General features: G+C 50.7%; 1 protein-coding gene across 4 annotated transcripts in view; it reads left to right on the plus strand.

Annotated features, from left to right (window-relative positions):
• LOC306917399 (uncharacterized protein) overlaps positions 1–6,000 on the plus strand; it is an 86,172-nt gene that overhangs the window by 46,561 nt on the left and 33,611 nt on the right. The window lies entirely within an intron of this gene.

The following is a 6,000-nucleotide window of genomic DNA, read 5'->3' on the forward strand; positions in this document are numbered from 1 at the left end:
AGTATAGAGACCAGTTCCTTTCCCCTCCATCAGGCGCCCCGGCTGGCCAGGGGGAGGCAGTATAGAGACCAGTTCCTTTCCCCTCCATCAGGCTGGCCAGGGGGAGGCAGTATAGAGACCAGTTCCTTTCCCCTCCATCAGGCTGGCCAGGGGGAGGCAGTATAGAGACCAGTTCCTTTCCCCTCCATCAGGCGCCCCGGCTGGCCAGGGGGAGGCAGTATAGAGACCAGTTCCATTCCCCTCCATCAGGCGCTCCGGCTGGCCAGGGGTGGGCAGTATAGAGACCAGTTCCTTCCCCCTCCATCAGGCGCCCCGGCTGGCCAGGGGGAGGCAGTATAGAGACCAGATCCTTTCCCCTCCATCAGGCTGGCCAGGGGGAGGCAGTATAGAGACCAGTTCCTTCCCCTCCATCAGGCGCCCCGGCTGGCCAGATATCCTCGCATGACATTTCTCATGAGTCATGCTGGCCCAGAATTAAAAAAGGATCACGTGCGTGCGTGCGTGCGTGCGTGCGTGCGTGCGTGCGTGCGTGCGTGCGTGCACATGCGTGCACATGCGTGATGGTGTGCCAGATGATTTACTGTATATAGCAGGCCATTCATTCTTTAGCGCATTTGGGGAGAAGTTAAAAAAATAACATCTGGAAGGAGAGAGATGACTGATTACGCTCTGGAGCGTTTCCAGTCGTCTTATCGTAGAACGAGATGGAAGTTATGAAACCACCAACACACAAAGCAACAGTGATGTACAGTACGCCATGGTATGACTGTGACTCACGCTGGAAATATTTTCACTGAGAGACACTCTCTCATTGTACAATGTATTCTACATTCTGAGAGACACCCTGTCATTGTACAAAATGTAGATTCAACCTTATTGTCACATCAGGTCTGCAGGTGTAAAACAGTGGGTGGGTTTTGCTGTCCGACACAAACTATCATTTTTCAGTTTCAAAAGAATAGAGAAGGAAAGAAACGAGAAGAACTGGTTGGATAATATGTACGTATGTACATATTTGACATTGCTCGTATGAGATGCATGGGTAAATAGTATAGTAATGGTAGTAAAAATAAACAGTGAAATACCAGTAAGACGTCTGAGCTCTCTGCGACCTCGCCCTAAAGGTAAAGATCAAGATACGTCTGGCGTTCCCTGGCCTGACGAAGACCCTTACGGTTATGTGACTCTGAGAGTGTAACGCATGGAACCAAATGGACCCTTACGGGTCTGTGACTCTGAGAGTGTAACACATGGAACCAAATGGACCCTTACGGGTCTGTGACTCTGAGAGTGTAACACATGGAACCAAATGGACCCTTAAGGGGATCCGTTTGACTAAAATTAAGGTGTTTGAGCAGCACAGCTGTCGATACAGATCCGTTTGTCGTACTTGGGTCGTGTGTTGTTGGCGTTTGTTTAAAGACAGAGTTTGTGATGTTTAGTGGTTGTAGTGGTTGGAGCGTTGCAACACATGTTATTTTAATGAAGTTCACTGTTTGTCTTCGTCTATATTTAGTACATGTTTACAATGTGTTTATATTCCCACTGGTGTGCGTGCGTGCGTGCGTGCGTGCGTGCGTGCGTGCGTGCGTGCGTGCGTGCGTGCGTGCGTGCGTGCGTGTGTTTACATAGCGTGATACAGTGTTGCACACATGCGCGCATGTGTGTCTGTTTCATGTGGTGCCTTTGTTTACCATATAGCGTGTGGTGCGAAGTGCGTGTGTGTGCGTGCGTGCAGGGCATGCGCGCACGGTGAGTGTTTTTGTGTGCCGGGCGATGGCACGCCGCTTGCCGGCGTCGCCATTATCCCTCCAGTCAATGTGAACACATGTAGGTCTTTTCCAAGTATGGGATTCTTAAGTAATGAAGCGCCTCATTAATGAACTCATGAAGGATTAACATGCATTCCATTTTCAACGGTCACGGCTCCACGCCGTCACTGACACGGACACTTTGCCGTTTAACCCATTTAGACCTGAGGACGATTCTACGAATGTGAGAACAGTTTTCTGAACAGTTTTCTGAAAAACCCATGTTTCTATGTCAGTGGTTCTCAAACATGTCAAGGACCCCAAATATATATGTAATTGGCCGCCGACCCCCATCTGAAAATATGTTGTTCCAGGGACCGCCACTAGTGACTGAGACTAGTGGTCTCTTGACCACTAGTCCCTTAGTACCATAACAGCCTGAGATTGCATCCAAATGCCAATCAGCCAGTCTACCTAACGGTTTATGGATGAATTTAAATGGCTTAGTTTTGCGTTCAGTGTCAGCATGGTTAGAGATGACCCTGACCATGGCCCTGGTCCTAGTCCCCTGGGGGGGCTGGTGACCCAGTTCAGGACCGCTGACGTGGTCTCGCACGCACGCACGCACGCACGCACGCACGCACGCACGCACGCACGCACGCACGCACGCACACACATGCACCCCCCCCCCCCCACACACAAATATACACTACATAGAAGTGTATATTTGTACGTCTCTAAGTGTTTTGATGAATTGAACAAGGTGGACCCTCTTGTAAACAAGTGTAATGCTTTATTGGGTCGTCCACTCACAGTTAACAGTCTTTGTAATGAGTTGTGCTTGAAATGTACTGTAATTCTGCAAACGGTTAATAAATACATCAAGCACACACACACACACACACACACAGAGACGCACACGTATGCATGCGCCATCTTACATCACCATGGGGACAGTGTGACGTCACTATATAGATGCCACAGAAGATCAATATTTGGGGAACGAGGCAGACGGCTGGGGAGAAGACAGTCTGAATGGCTGTCCTAGTCTTTAAGCTATCCTCAAGCAACCCCCCCCCCCCCCCCCCCAGGCTCCGCCTCCTTGTCTTCCGGTCAGTGGCTTCTAACGAGACGATCCACTGTGATCAGAGCAGGGGGGGGGGGGGACCAGCACAGAATAACACCAGTGTGTGTGTGTGTGTGTGTGTGTGCGTGTGCGTGTGCGTGGGAGTGCTGGTTGTATATGCTTATGATGGCTCAAATGTCTCCACAAGTATATACTGTAGATTAGAACAGTTTCAGAAATAAACATTTTGAGACGTTCTGAGGACAGTTTCTGTGGTTCTCACACGAAGAGAGATGGATGTTTCTGTGGTTAAAATGACATGTTTTGGTTGGGTTTTACAATTGGCACATTCCGGGCCGGGAACCCCTTTTGCTGTTTTAAGCATTATGTTATACTTTAGCTATTGAAAAATAGCAGATCTACAAGCTCATAGCGCTACGAGCTTGTAGGTCTGCTATTTCTTTTTAAAATCGTGAAAATGTGGCGCAAACCTTTGAATATATATTCTTTCAGAGCGCTTCTGGGGGGGGGGGGTCGGTCTTTCCACTTTCTGTGGTCTCTAACATTACACCTAGCTACATGTTTAAGCATTTATTTCATTTCATTTCATGTCGATTTCAGCTCTAATATTTATTTCAGACATGCTCTAGTATGTGAAGAGTCTGCCTTATGTGCTATTAACTCATTTTGGATCAAATATAAATAAATTCAGTTTTTCTCCTCTGGTGAAAAGCTGTAGGTTGCACAATGTCAGGCTCTAAGTCAAATCCGGTCACAATTATTATTCGCTTGGAAAAGAGCCATCTTAGGTGGTTCAGGGCATCTGGTTAGGATGCCTCTCGAGCGTCTCTCCATAGGGAGGTCCTCGAGGCACGTCCCACTGGGATGAGACCTCCGCCCATCTACAAGCTCACAACGTGGCCATGTAGATCCAAATTGTAAAGAAAATAATAATAATGGGTTTAGGACTGACGAAAATAGGGCCCAATACGGAATCTCCAAAATGTGCCAGGATCACCTCGGGATCCCCCAGGAGGAAGTTACTAATGTTGCTCTGGAGAGAGAAGTCAGCGGTTGAAGATGGATGGATGGATGTGTATGTACGTATGTGCTTGCGTGGGTGTGTGAGTGTGGTTGTGCCTGCCTACTGTACTGTATTGTGCACACATACACACACACACACACACACACACACACACACACACACACACACACACACACATAGTGATGGTGTTATGGCGTCTTTCTGGGGTTCGTTAACACCTCGTCGATTAGCGCTCATTCACCATGCACTATTACGGTAACAGTGGTTAATGAGTTTACAGCCGTGGTAACAGTGTTACCACGGCTGTAAACTAGTGGTTCCCAAAATGGGGTCCGGGGACCCCCAGGGGTCCTTGAGGGAGTTCCAGGGGGTCCCCAGCTAAATGATAGTTTGGAACGAAATGGACCCATGTGGGTCTGTAACTCCGAGAGTGTACCGAGATTGGAATCTCGTTCCAACTTTAATTTTACAATATAAATTGGGTCTCCCAGAGATAGAAATGCCATTAAATGGGGGTCCGTAGACTAATATGCAGCCATGTCAAACTGGGGGTCCTTGGAAATTGAACAGGTTGAGAATCACTGCTAGAGCCGTAAAAATCTTCTATAACGGCCAAGCTACACCAAAAACGCACGCACGGGCCGCGCGTTTAGGGTAAACGCGCGGCCCGTGCGTGCGTTTTTTTTAAATAGGACTGGACCTAAATTTAACGCACGTGTTTAGGGTAAACGCGCACGTTTTGTGCGCGAAAAGCCTGGTGTAGCCCGGCCGTTCTGGGGGGCATATCGGGCTAATTAGTGTCAATTTGGGGGTCCTTGACATGAAACAGTTTGAGAGCCACTGCTGTAAAGTAACTCAATACATTTACTGTATACAGTACAACATGCATGCTGAGTCACAGGGAACCGCATCGGCCTGCATCGTCAGTGCTGCGGGGGTGGGGTGGGGATGAGAGGGATGAGAGGGATGGGTGTGTGTGTGTGTGTGGGTGGGGGGGGGGGGGTCGTGGCGGGGGGTGGTTTCAAGGTCACTGAGACCTCGGCTGTCCCATCGTCACTCACTGAAGAGCGGTCTGTTGTGCCAATCTGGCAGGCGGCAGGGCTGAGGCAGGCGCACGCACGCACGCACACACACACGCACGTGCACACACGCACACGCACACACACATACACACACAGGAGGATTAAGGCCAGGTTGCTGGGACCCTCCCTCTTTAAAAGGAGGATGACATTCCAATGTGAGCGATGCTCCACAGAGGCATGATGGTTGACCCAGATTGGGGGGGGGGGGGGGTGGTATTAGGTTGTGGATGGGGGGGGTGGTTATTAGGGTGTGGATGGGGGGGGGGGGTATTAGGGTGTGGATGGGGGGGGGGGTATTAGGGTGTGGATGGGGGGGGGGGTGGTATTAGGGTGTGGATGGGGGGGGGTGGTATTAGGTTGTGGATGCGGGGGGTATTAGGGTGTGGATGGGGGGGGGTATTAGGGTGTGGATGGGGGGTGGTATTAGGGTGTGGATGGGGGGGGGTGGTATTAGGGTGTGGATGGGGGGGGGGGTATTAGGGTGTGGATGGGGGGGAGGTGGTAGGGTGTGGATGGGGGGAGGGGTGGTATTAGGGTGTGGATGGGGGGTGGTATTAGGGTGTGGATGGGGGGGTGGTATTAGGGTGTGGATGGGGGGGGGTATTAGGGTGTGGATGGGGGGGGGAGGTGCTATTAGGGTGTGGATGGGGGGGGGGTATTAGGGTGTGGATGGGGGGGAGGTGGTATTAGGGTGTGGATGGGGGGAGGGGTGGTATTAGGGTGTGGATGGGGGGTGGTATTAGGGTGTGGATGGGGGGGTATTATGGTGTGGATGGGGGGGTAGTATTAGGGTGTGGATGGGGGGGTAGTATTAGGGTGTGGATGGGGGGGTGGTATTAGGGTGTGGATGGGGGGGAGTGGTATTAGGGTGTGGATGGGGGGGGGTGGTATTAGGGTGTGGATGGGGGGGGGTAGTATTAGGGTGTTCCATAAAACCCTAGTCTTGCGTATAGGGCGGCTAGCCAGAAAACTATTCCTCAATCTCCGGATGCTCTAGTCTGTAGAGTCTGGAACTACACCTTCCCAAATCAGAGTGAGGAAGCTGCCATTTCCGTT

The sequence above is a fragment of the Electrona antarctica genome, assembly GCF_951216825.1.
Source record: "Electrona antarctica genome assembly, chromosome: 24".
In the NCBI taxonomy this organism is placed as follows: domain Eukaryota; kingdom Metazoa; phylum Chordata; class Actinopteri; order Myctophiformes; family Myctophidae; genus Electrona; species Electrona antarctica.